At 40.2% G+C, this 13,266-nt stretch overlaps 1 protein-coding gene across 1 annotated transcript in view; it reads right to left on the reverse strand.

The window, feature by feature from the left end:
• The window catches only part of LOC115192474 (neuroligin-1-like), a 323,202-nt gene extending 314,618 nt beyond the window's left edge, over positions 1 to 8,584 (reverse strand). Inside the window, exon 1 of the mRNA XM_029751012.1 lies at positions 8,007 to 8,584. The gene's annotated coding sequence lies outside the window, so the exon portion shown is untranslated. The remainder of the gene's footprint in view (positions 1 to 8,006) is intronic.
• Between the last annotated feature and the right edge of the window lie 4,682 nt (positions 8,585 to 13,266).

The following is a 13,266-nucleotide window of genomic DNA, read 5'->3' on the forward strand; positions in this document are numbered from 1 at the left end:
CTGCTCTGCTCTTCTCCCCACAACTGACCCATAAAGCCATGGGAGTACATGATCCCCATGTCTAACAGGCCTCTGGCCTACTTCTCCTGGCAGGAGGGGTCATGATCTGTCCAACAAGGTTCACACAACATCTTCAGGTCTTTAACGTTTGCAACAAAAACACAACACCAGACGAACGAGGGGGAGACAGAAGAGAGTGTGGCACATTTTCAAGTGTTTCTGACCTTAAAAAACAAGAGGCAGCCCTATCGATGTACAAACTCAGACCTCTCTCTCCGGTTGTCCCACAGAGCCTCTGTAGAGGACAAGGCATCCCTAAAACATGGAAGTACTGATTTGTTTAAATCTTCACAGAGCGTAGCTCAATAAAATGTTAAACTGCTGCTTACTTTGCCAGGGGGAGCGGAGTGCCGCAGGAGCATTGGGCTGAGACCAGAGTCAAACATCTACTTATGTAAATGTAAATGGAGAAAGGAGAAGGGAAGGGGTGGTGGAGAATAGAAGGTAAGGTACAATGGCTTCAGTACAGGAGATTCAGATTAATGTGCAGGCCATTTGTTAAGGATGGAGAGAGAATAAACAATTAGAATAATTACATTTCCAACTCTGCTTAATGCTAGTGAGAAGGAGCCCTGAGCTTCTGGGGTAAGCTTGTTAGTGGCATCTTCAGCAAAGTAAAGTATAGCTAGATTCACTTAACAGAATTTCATTACCTATAAAGGGCAGCCTGAACAGAATAAATTACTAGCCTGTATAGTGAATGGTATTAGGAAAGACATTCCTTATGCCTTTTAAAACCAGTACTGTTTACACTCGTGTGCACTGTAGATAGCTAGCAGTTGATATGCTAGCTATCTCTGGAGCAGGTTCTAGCTCAGTCAGTGGCTTCGTTTCTGCCATGAGAGCCTGCCTGTGGTGCAGCATGTTGGCATCTGTAACCTTGGCAGTGGCCCTGTGAGAAAGATCTACAGCCAATAGATAGGTGCACCATATAGTGTATTACTGCGCCGGTCAGGAGTTTAATCTGTTGGAGTGGGCAGTGCTGCTGTTAGGAGCAGGGCGGATGGACATCTTGTATGTCAAGGCGGATAGATCACAGTCCTCATCATCTCACTGAACACAATGTGACAATGTACGCAGCCAAACACGTGATGGGTGGCGGGGACATATAGCGTCCCGTAAGGGCGGCTGAGCTGCCACTCCCTTGGCTCTGGCCATTCTAAGGCGTCGACGTCTGCTGAGAAGCACAACATAAATCATACAGACAATATGGAACCATTTGCTCTGAATAACACTCAACCAACCACCCATCTACCCCCACCGTTCCATTACTCACACATAGGGTCACACGCACACACAAGTGCACGCACGTGCACACACACACACACTGGTGTTATAGTCAGTCATGCCTCTGCATTAGCTGTGGAGAGCCACGGTAGGAGTCAGGGCGAACTGTGACCTGGAAATCTCAATAACATCTTCACATTGCCATTCAACTAATCAAGCTGACGCCAACCCCAATTGACTGTCTGCAACCAACAGTTGACCTCCCCATCTCTCCCTCAAGACCTGTCCGATTACACTTAAGTACTGTACAGGCAGAGGCCCCCTGCTCTTAATGAAGCAGCCATTTTATTAGTGAGTCAAAGAGATGGCTATCTTCTCCAGTGTGAGAGGATCTGAGCTCCTGTGCTCCATTGGCTGTAATAATTCAGATAAACTGCAGACGTACAAACCTTTAGCTGATAATTGACTCCAAAGCCTTCTGTATTCCCCAGGGTTTTGAATTTGATGACCAATGTGGGGAACATTTGCCATTCGCTTCATGACTACTTTCCCTCAGATCTTATTTCATTGTCCTCAGTGTGCAAAAAATGCTGCAAGTCAAAACGACAGACTAAAATTAATAACGACACCCCATGAATTAGTAGGAAGTGCAATTTAATAAATAAACATCTAAATCTTGCCTTGAGCTCCGCATTCAATATTTGAATGCTTTGTCGCTCGTAATTTTCCAAGCCACATTTAGAATCATATTATGGCGTCGTTGCTCGAGCCAGACCCGGGAAATGTTGCATAATGGTACAACTCTGTGAAGTATTTGAGTCCTGGTAAAGATTCAAATTGTAAAGATAAAGTTTAAACTGCCTGGTTTCATAAACCAGACCTTGAGAAAAATCTTCTTATTAAAGATCATAGGAAAGTAATGCAAGGTAATGATGTCAACACTGGGGGAATGAAATAGATCAATATGTCTATTAGAGTGTCTGATCCCCACTAATGACTAGGAAGGTTATATCAGTCATTGGTTTACCAATACAAAATCAATGTACTCTGGTAAAGAAGATATCAGCAAACTCAGTCCTATTTCACCCAAATGCAAACAGAACACTTGGCTCAACTCATTAGTGTCATACTCACCAAAGAGACAAAATTACACCATTCCCCATTTTAATTTAATGTGTGACTTCCCTAATGGGAAATATTCAAACTTGACTAATGTTGTCTTATCAATTTGCTCAATGAACCCAATGAGTCTGAGTCTGACCGTCACCACAGCTGTATTACGTAATATGACTTTGCCCTCTGCCATCCGCCATCAGCTCTGTGACTCTGGGTGCATCCCAAATGGCACCCTATTCCCTACATTGCATAACTTTTTACCAGAGCACTATGGGCCTTGTAGAAAAGTTGTGCACTATATAGGGAATAAGGTGCATTTTGGGACACAGCCTCTGTCTCATCCCCCTGTTCACCCCCTTAATATAAGCCATGACCGTGTGGCTAATTGCTGTGTTTCACGCCTGTGTCAGGTAGAGGAGCTGTGCTAAACAAGGAGATAGCCACAGTACAGCACAGTCACTGTGACCATTAGGGTCAAACAGATTGTAGCAATATCCCAACTTCATGAGATGAGCCGAGCACTGCAGAACAGAAGTTTAAAAAAAAATGAGATTCATATTTTCTATTGACAAAGGCTGGTAACAGAGATGATTAGGACAATGAGCGTGTGCTACAAAAATGCTGAAAGACTGGGGAACAATCAGCTTACACATCAGTCTGACTAACTCAATGGAGGAAACAGAAAAGTTGTAAGGCACACTGTGTGTAGAGTTAATTCACTAACAATGGGCATACAGCTCAGTTGGTAGAGTGTGGCGCTTACTACGTCAGGATAGTGGGTCGGATTCCTGGTACCACCCATACTTAAAATGTAAGTCGTTTTGGATGTAAGTTTCTTTGGATAAAAGCGTCTGCTAAATGGCATATATAACTATTGTTATGTATGTCAAGGAGACAACATTCGGGTTTGAAGTGTTAAAAAAAAAGGACACTCCAGTGATCAAGTGACCCTGACAGACGCCAGAAATAGAGCAGCGTCTTAACTAACAGCTTGAGTTCCTGTGCTTGTTACATGATTTGTTGTTAATGTGAGACAGAGTGAGGCAGTGACTCTTCATAGAGAAAACATTCTGTTATTTAGATTAGGTACATTACCCTCCTGTGCCCTGGGCAAACAAGTAAACACTCAGGACAAATCAACAGCATAACTCAGGTTACAGCACAACATGAAGCAAAACATGGCAGTTTAACAGAAAGTATTTGAAAGTGATACAATACCTTCGGCCCATTAGCCAATCAGTCTCTCATGTACAAACTAAAATACATATTTGTTATAGCAACTCACTTCTATCAACCCCCACCATCTCCTTGAACCAAAGAAAGGAAAAGAACTCCTTTTTCAATATTGGTTCATCTAAAAGCCCTTGTTTGAGTAACAGGACCATTCAATCTTCTCAATGCCACTCAACACTTGATTTGACAATGAAAACGTATGAATAGTATGTATGAAGTATGAATTTGAGCCTGTCAAGTAAACTCATATCTCTGTAGCTCTTCAGAGGTGAATGTTTGTTCACCTCACTCTTTCACTTCTTCGACAACTTCACTATAATTTGCAACAGGATGTTGAGAACTCTATCTCTATTTCTCAGAATATATTTTAATTGTTGTCTATCTGCCTTTCTCCTTATCTAAATGCTGCCCCATGCTCTGCATCTCTAAGCAGACAAACAGTAGAGATTCAAACGGAATCAACTCATCTATCTGTTGGCAGTCTACAGTATTTAATCCTTAATTCAATAATAATTTTCAATGGGACATCAACAATGGCCAGACAGCATGACCCATGGAATGATTGTTTAAAATACAAATCAAAAGTGTAGTATGGAAGCACTATAGCGGTATTGTTAGAAAGGGGTAAAGATAAAGATTTAGTTTGGGCGCCAGGCAGGTATTAACCCTGCCTGAAAGGAAAAGTGTAGGATAGAGAGAGTACCACTTTCTAAATATTCATATGATGGACATGGAGCCGGCCTGCAGAGCAATACAAAGTATTGCTGTTGTTGTCAAAGCTTTCTGGCTTTCATCTCTACAAAGAGGAACACACGGTCACCAACAGGCCAGGCCACCAAACCATGATGAGTGTGAAACCCATCAGAGCCTGTGCATCGCTTACCGAAAACAGATAAATAAAATATCACTTTTTAATTGCATAGTGAGATTAGTTCTCACTGAATCTGTATTGACCATATTAGTACAGATGTCGGATCTTAATTTGACCCATTTCGTCCCAGGAGGAAAATAATCCTGCAGCAGGAGGATTTTAATATCTGAAGAAATAAAGAAGAAATCATCGCCAGGGTGCAGCTGAAGGCGTTGTTTGTATACAATGCACACTTACCTACACTTACCTACACTGTACCTACATTGTAACTTATGTAGGCTATGTGCAGCCTACAGCACGTCTCTTGGATCAACGTCTATTTTTTATGCATATTTATTGCCTTACCTCTCTTATCCTACCTCATTTGCACATGCTGTATATAGATTTTTCTACTGTATTATTGATTGCATGTTTGTTTACTCCATGTGTAACTCTGTGTTGTTGTATGTGTCGAACTGCTTTGCTTTATCTTGGCCAGGTCGCAGTTGCAAATGAGAACTTGTTCTCAACTAGCCTGCCTGGTTAAATAAAGGTGAAATAAAATAAATAAAAATTAATTCCACGTGGTTAAAGAGTTAAGACAGAAACAACTTAAAGGTTAACAGTTTAGGAAATAATTGTGGTTAAGGTTAATACTGTGGTTTGAAACAAAATAATTATAAATGATGTGCCTATATATTATGAGTATTCATAGTATTCTTAGTGCTTGCTAGAGTGAACTGCCGAAGTACAGTGGTCTAGGCAGCGCTCTCCGGCTCAAAGCTTCAAGAGTTTTCACCCAGTGCTGGGCGATATAGTGACCAGCCTGAGCCTACAATAGGCACACAAGTTAATTGTATTTATTGAAAAGTGTCTCAGCTCAACGAAATTGCCTTTGGATGGGCTCAAACGCATGAACACCTTGACAGCTTTACGAAATGAAATATTAAAACCACATAATACAAGCTTTCAATCCACACCAAAGACCAGAACTATATTGACAAAGTATACATAGCCTGCCTAACTATAAAACGTGGATGAGTGTACACACTGGATGAAAGTATATCGTTCTACAGCAGGCCTACATCTGTAAATCAACTGATGGCCCAAATCAACTCAGCCAAAGAAACACAGTAGTTTATTAACTGTTTTCACACCTTTCATTATGTGACATTGTATAGGCAAACATTCCATACAATAGAAATCAAGTATTTCATTGTTTACCAGAGCAAATCTACGGTGTCGATTTACCTGACACTTTGTATGAATGGAAACTAATGTTGGTGTACTGTAGCCTACTGTTATTATTTTATTTGTTTCCTATTTATGTTATCCAAAAGTGTCTGGTATGGTCATTTCTTATCAAGGGGGTAAAATATCCCTGGACTGTCCATATTTGAAATGTGTAACTTAATCAATCGGGGGGATAAGTCAATCATAGGGATTAAGTTATTTGTGCCAGAAGGACATGGGCCAGAATAGAACCCACACCGACACGACAGGCCTATATGTGCGCACTGAAGGCAGCTGCCCCAACGGCTAGACAAACCCACGATTAAACTACATTTTAACCTCAGGATACACTTGATACCTGTATGTCGTAGCCTAGTGGAGACCAATATATATATTGTGTTATTAAGCTATAAAATGTGAGTTGTTGATCTGTATGGCTGCATTTCAGATACATTTAGTTATATTTTAATGTTGCAGTAATAGGACCTAGGCCTAGCGTTTGAGCGAGCCAGAGATACAATTGTTTCGATAACAAGCCCTGATCCCAATGTCTCGACTGCCCCCGCATTGGAAAGAAAGAGAACTGATGAAGCTCATTTGAATTTCCTGATGCAGCAGGAAAATTCTCTGCAACAAAAGAGTGATCAAGTTAAGATCAGACATCTGTATATCACTGCTGAAGCCTAAGGTGAACAGGCCTTCATAAAGATATCTTGGTTTGCTACATGACATGAAGAAAATTGTCTCATGCACAACTGTGTAACCAGTGAATTTAGATGGCCTAGTATGCACATTACTGTATACTCTGCACATTGTCTTTAGATTTACTGAAGTCAGTGTTTTACATCACCATCCATCCAAACATGCATATTTATGTTGAAGATACATTAGGCCATCACCATGCCACAATAAATCATTCACCAATATCTTGCTATGATACCCAATTACACTAGACCTGTCAATGTCCTATCAGGATTAATGGTGTTGTGTGTAAATTAATATCTGACCTGTACTGCCATCTACAGGAAAACAGTCCAGAGGGTAACAACCACTGGGTTTGGCAGTGCCACTAATTGAGTGAACTTGAAAACACTATCTCAGACTATCCTTTATTATCCCAATCACTGTTATCAGGAGATAGGCAAGCAATTTGAGGGCAGGCCTACATTGTGTTATAATTAATATGCACCGTACAGAGAGGGGTGGTCAGATATGAACTGTACTGTCATTGCAGGAGGCCCCAAATATACATTGAATATGAATATTGAATATTGATACATATTAAATGCATTGAATATGAACGTGTCATACAGTCATAAATCTAATGTTGTGAGTATCCAACCAGTGCCTTGACCCTGACCAAGTGTGTGAGAACTGTTGATGTTGCTAGTTGTGGCAGTGATTTACTGTGTAAAATTGTACTCAAGCTAGAGTTTCATTTAGGGAGAGAGATGAGGCAAATGATGCCGTACTGCCTTGTGACTTGTGCCTCCGCGCGCAGTGCTGATGATTTCAATTGAAAAGCCATGCTCCGCCATTGCCTCTGCTCTGCAAACTGTCAGCACCATGGACAGCGACGCAGTGTTTTCTAATGGGGCGACTAGAGCTTGCCGGGCTTAAAGGTGGAATAATAGCCTATGTGAGAGAAATCGTAAAACACTGGGGAAGTTGGCAAAGCTGTATACTTCTTATTTTAGCAATCGTTCATTAAATGAGAATGAACAACACATTATAACATATCTGATACCACCAAATTTCGTTACCAAGTTCGCTATGGAGATTAACTAGGCCTGGAGTTTATTTTCAGATTTATTCGTTTAATTTGTAAATTACATTCCCTGTCTTAAAAGCTAGTTTATTCATTCAATTACAATGCTGTGGAAGGGAAAGTATACTTTTTCTAAATAAGAAATGATAATCAGATATGATCAGTTTGTTCATCTAGTGAAATTTGATCTCACTTGGAATTATCGACCTCCATGTAATATAATACATACTCACTCAGTTACTCATTATCCCGCTCTCGCTCGCACGCACGCACGCACGCACACACACACACACACACACGAATCACTCAGAAATGGCAACTTTGTTTCCCCTTTATAGTTGCCCTCGAGAGGCGTGAATCTACTTTGCATTATGCAAAATAAATAATGAATGAAGAATGGCCTTATAAACATAATAGATCACACGAGCTAACATAAATCATTAAAGGATTTAAATAACAATGTATTTATTTTTTATTTAACCTTTATTGAACTATGCTGATAGCTTAATAAAAACATACCTGAGTTATAGAAGAATCTTTATATTGCTCGTCGACTCAGAGCAATCCTTGGAGTTTTCGAGTTATTTTGAACCAGACATCAGGCATGTCCAATTAATACATAGTTAATGATGTTTGAACCTTGCGATGACTGAGACAACAGGAGTGGCAAAGGTTTTTCAATGGCACCCGGTTTCTGCCGTCAATACTCCCAAGTAGCTTTATCGACGACCAGTTTACTTTTTTCTCCGAATGTCTTGGACAGGCTACATTTGGTGCAACCGTTATCCCTTCCCAAAGTTTGAAGGTAAAACAGCCGACTCCCGCTCCTCCTACAGTTGCTGTGTTTTTGACAGTGAACGGAATATCAAGCAGAATAGAGTCCGGTGAAGAAACCAAGTCAGGTCTGACGTTCCAAGGAGAGCGCCGCCGACGTGGTTTAAAACGGTATTTTGATAGACCAAGTCCAGACAAATTACCCAACTCTAATAATCACCGATGTAGATATGAAAAGATTGGCAGTTAACCGCACAAATCCTACATGAGGCAGGCTGCGGTGCATCTCTGCTGCCGTAACACAACTGATGTGGGATTCTGCAGAAAGCAGCGCGAACGTGCGAATGACGCAGATGATGTTTAATCAGGCAAGAGCAGCTCTGGGCCAGAGTGTTAACACAGGTTCAATCTCAAACTTACAATCAAACCGTTACGTTTATTTTAGCTAAATACATTCATTGAGATTCCCTATGTGCACATATGATTTTTGACCATTGTCTTTGAATGGCATCTCAACATTATTCTGAGTAAAATAATAATATAATTATAAATGGGTTTAGCACATACTGTCTAAAGCTTTAGAGCCCCGTTTAGAGCCACAGAATGACTATTTCACAATGGATAGTGGATACTTGCTTTGAGATTCAGTTAAAGAATCACAACTTGTTTCCTGAAAGGAATAGGATTTCCCTGGGTATTTCCCCATAAGGGTTTGATGTTCCTAAGTGTAGGATACATCATATTCTGTTAAAAACCTAAGGAAAAGACCAGCCCCATTGAGGAAATACAATAACCATTCTCTATCTCAATCTCAAGATTTGAACTCATGCCAGTGTAGTAGAGGAACTGTTTCGCACCTGAGTATGCAACCTATTTTGGCCGGTGTTTTGTTGCTTGAGTCCATTTCCAACAGTAATTAGCCAATGATTTAGGACACCCAATACTCTACATTGCAGATACTGTTAACAGCAGCGATATATATTCATCCTCATTATGTTTCCTTCTAAAGAAACGTTGTTTTTATTATAAACAGCAGAGAGTGAGAGTGAGAATGTGCCTCAGAACATTGCCTAAATTACTTTGTAATTAGTTGAGAGTGAACAAATGGGGAGCTGCGTGTCAAAATTAAATCAAGTGCACATCTTCATGACTGCTGAATAGAGGCCGCATGTTTCTGAAATATTAACTGAAACAAACTCCAGGGTTTGGATACTATCAGAGGGATTTAGTTAATTTGCCAACCTCAATTTCTGAGTGGAAAATTAGTCTTTCTGGGGTTTTTTTATTTCATGAATACAAAATGGACAAATGAGTTGTAGTCTATCAATACTTAGTCTAGATGAGGTACACCTGCTGATATTGATGGCAAATTACAGAAGGCATTAATTTCTGTTCCAACTAACATTCATTTTATTTCAGAAGTGTTGCGTTGCTTAAGAAGGGTTGTGTGGCTAAACAGCTGTACTTGACATGATCTCACTAAAGAGCTCACCTTCTAGTCTAGATCATGGTATAATCCTGCCAGCATCCTTTATGACCCAGAGCCATGTATTTATGTAAATATATGACTATGTTATGACCCAGATAAGATCATGAATGTTTTCACAGGATCACCATGGTGACCATGGTACTGGATAAACCTTTCAGACAAATCAATCAGCCATATGTAGGCTAGAGCCAACATCTATCACAACCACATCTACATCATTGTCAAAAGCTGTATACATTCAAATTCACACATAGCCTCTAATTGAAAAAAACGAATAACTTAGTAAAATACAACACTTCTTTGACTTTAACACATAGAGCTGGTATAATTGTGCAATAACTGATTGACAAGCACCACCAGAATCAGATAAATATAAACATAACCCACAGGATAAGTCCAATAATTTGTTATGAACTGCCAGAGGCAGTAGCTCCATTGATATTTTCTACAACATAAATACATCAATATTTATCAATAAAGACATTCTTTACATGTAATCTATGGGTTATTGTTGATGTTCTCATGTCTGTTTTTTAAATCTCTATTTCAAATAAGAAACATTCAATATTAAAAGGTTCCCCTCCCTACCTAGAGAATCTATTATTTTGAGAGGAGCTCCCTGGTACTGAGTCTGGGCTGTGAGCTAATTGAACATCATAGTAATGGCACTCTCTGGGGGTCTGGTTGAGAGCTGCTGTTCAGCCCCCAGCACCATCCATAACACTGACAGAATCCTCCATGCTGCCAGCCCCACTGTGGCAAACACTGAAATCTACAGAGAAGGTGATGGATGCACTCTTTCGCTGACATATTGTAACAATCTTTACCACAATTTCATTTTTTCCCCTCAGATTCAATTGCTGTTGTCTGATCGCCTTCCGCCCAGCTCACTTTCTTATCCTGTATTAGCTTTTGGACCCAAATTGTACTTTTTGGGGCAAACAAGTAGTGGTGCGCAAGTTTTAGGCATCTCTCTTGATGATAATTGACTGTATGTCCAAACATGGTGTCACCTAAAAGCAGATTGTTGTAGGCAGAGTGGTGTAAAGTAAAGCTCACTATAGTGCACAGAACACAATTATATCGCAATGCAATCTTTAGAATATGCATGTGATGGTAAAACAAAAGTACACAGCTGAGCTTACTGTCCTTGATCAGAGATCTCAACTGACAGTGAAAACGGCTTAGATGGATCTGAATGTGTTAAAACTGCTTCCTTGAACATGGTATTGACCATGCCATTCCCTGAAACATGTTCATATACTGCAGCTATTTGTACAATACACTAGGAAAAAAAGGTGCTATCTAGAACCTAAAATGGTTCTTCGGCTGTCCCCATAGGAGAACCCTTTGAAGAACCCTTTTTGGTTCAAGGTAGAACCCTTTTGGCTTCCATGAAGTACCCTTTTCACAGAGGGTTCTACTTTGAACCCAAAACGGTTCTACCTGAAACCAAAAAGGTTTCTACCGGGAACCAAAAGGGGTTCTCCTATGGGGATAGCCAAAGAACAAAGGCTGCTCAAAATGGGGTCAATTCCATCTAACCTGCTGCTTATGAATCATATTAAGCAATCCGCCTACGTTAGTTTCTGCTGTATTTATACATTTCCCTGTCCAAAAGCTGAGCCATCTGCACGACATCTTTAATGTCCATCTGTTTCTCCAAGCCTATATGCAAGTGCATTTTCCCAGAACTATCCATGATGTTAAGTCAGTAGTGTTGTGGGTGGAAATCCTGGATAGTGTCTACTACCAGCTCCCTCAAAAGTCATCCAACACAGTATGAATAAAGAACTCTTCCCACCCAAGCAGGGAGCTGTCACAACAAGGCAGACCTCAACCTCATTACTAGAGGGACACATAGATAATGTGCAGTGTATCCAGCAGGTTTTTTTCCCCTGTTTAATTTGAAGTGTAACGGCATCGTTTCAGATGAAAATATACGGCGGGGAAGATTGTAGGTCTCTTGATATGGCCCTAAAGCATTTTCTCATCCACTTTTATTCCCCACCATGGTCTATTAATCTCAGAACCAGATACTTATCCTCATGGTGATTTACCCCCATATAAATATGATGACATAAGGATAGGATTAAGCATTGGCAGAGTTATAGGTTTATAGTAAAGGTTTAGTCAAGGGTCAGTGCTGGAATTGGTTTAACGCTCTCTTAACTCAGTGGAATCAAGGATTACAAAGTTGGCCACAAGCAATGTTTTTTGTAATAACAAATTTCACTGTGATTCTGTTATGTTAATAATTTAGAGGAAGGAGTCAGAGTCTCTTCTGAACCAATTTGTTTGTATTGTTAATCAGTTACGGACTCATGATTTTAATTAATATGATTCGTTGTATGTCTAAATGAATTTTACATTAGCACCCACCCTTCCCCATGCTCCTCCTCCTCCTACTCCTCCGTCTCCATCTCCTCTACCAGAACCACAACCGTAGCTCTGGTACCAACTTTGACTCACAATGAGTACTAGCCTTGTCTCCCTATGCCGTTTGCTGCTAAACTGTTGCTACAGCCAGTTTACATGATTTATATAATCAGCCTTGTCAGCCTCAGCCTTTGTGAGCAAACTGGCTCTTATATGGCTCTACTTTCTTTGTTAGATACACTCAATATATTATATTTCCTTTGTTCCCCCTCCCACCACCTACTCCAATCCTTCCACATCACAGCAGCCACTTCATCTGGTGACGTTAACACCTTTTATGTCATTACTTTTATGGCTCCCTAGGCTTGACTACTGAATATCCAAGGAAAAGTGTTCCACTGTAGCATGTCATCGGTATTATATTTTCCAAGCTAGGGTGAGCAAGGTCTATGTATGTATTGGGTTGCAGTTGCAATTATGAGAAGGAACAAATGAAGCAGGAAAAATCTGAAGGGTGTCTGTGAGCTGGCTTCTTATTTCATTGAACATAGTGTGCTTGACTTGTATTAGACTAAGAAAGGTCAGAAGACTCAGCACAAACATACTCCCAAGGTCCTCTTCAGTAATGGAGATGCATATGGATGAGCTGCTATCTCATTATTAGTAAAGAGATGGAGAGAAAAAGCTGTGCCTAGAAACACTTCTTTAAGGTGAAATATGTTGCTTACTATAACAGGCCTCCTTTTACTTATCCAGGAAATGGTGCAGCTGCTAACAGCTCTCTAGACAAATACGGATGCAAAGAAACTGCTCTGTGATAAAAGTACTTCACACAGATGTACTCTGCACTAATCATATAGCAGCCATTTACAGAACCATAGATTGGCTCTAATGGACTCCTAATAATTCAGAGCTGAGGACTTATACAGTGAGGGAAAAAAGCATTTGATCTCCTGCTGATTTTGTATGTTTGCCCACTGACAAAGAAATGATCAGTCTATCATTTTAATGGTAGGTTTATTTGAACAGTGAGAGACAGAATAACAACCAAAAAATCCAGAAAAACGCATGTCAAAAATGTTATAAATTGATTTGCATTTTAATGAGGGAAATAAGTATTTAACCCTCTCTCAATCA

The sequence above is a fragment of the Salmo trutta genome, chromosome 4 (assembly GCF_901001165.1).
Source record: "Salmo trutta chromosome 4, fSalTru1.1, whole genome shotgun sequence".
In the NCBI taxonomy this organism is placed as follows: Eukaryota; Metazoa; Chordata; class Actinopteri; order Salmoniformes; family Salmonidae; genus Salmo; species Salmo trutta.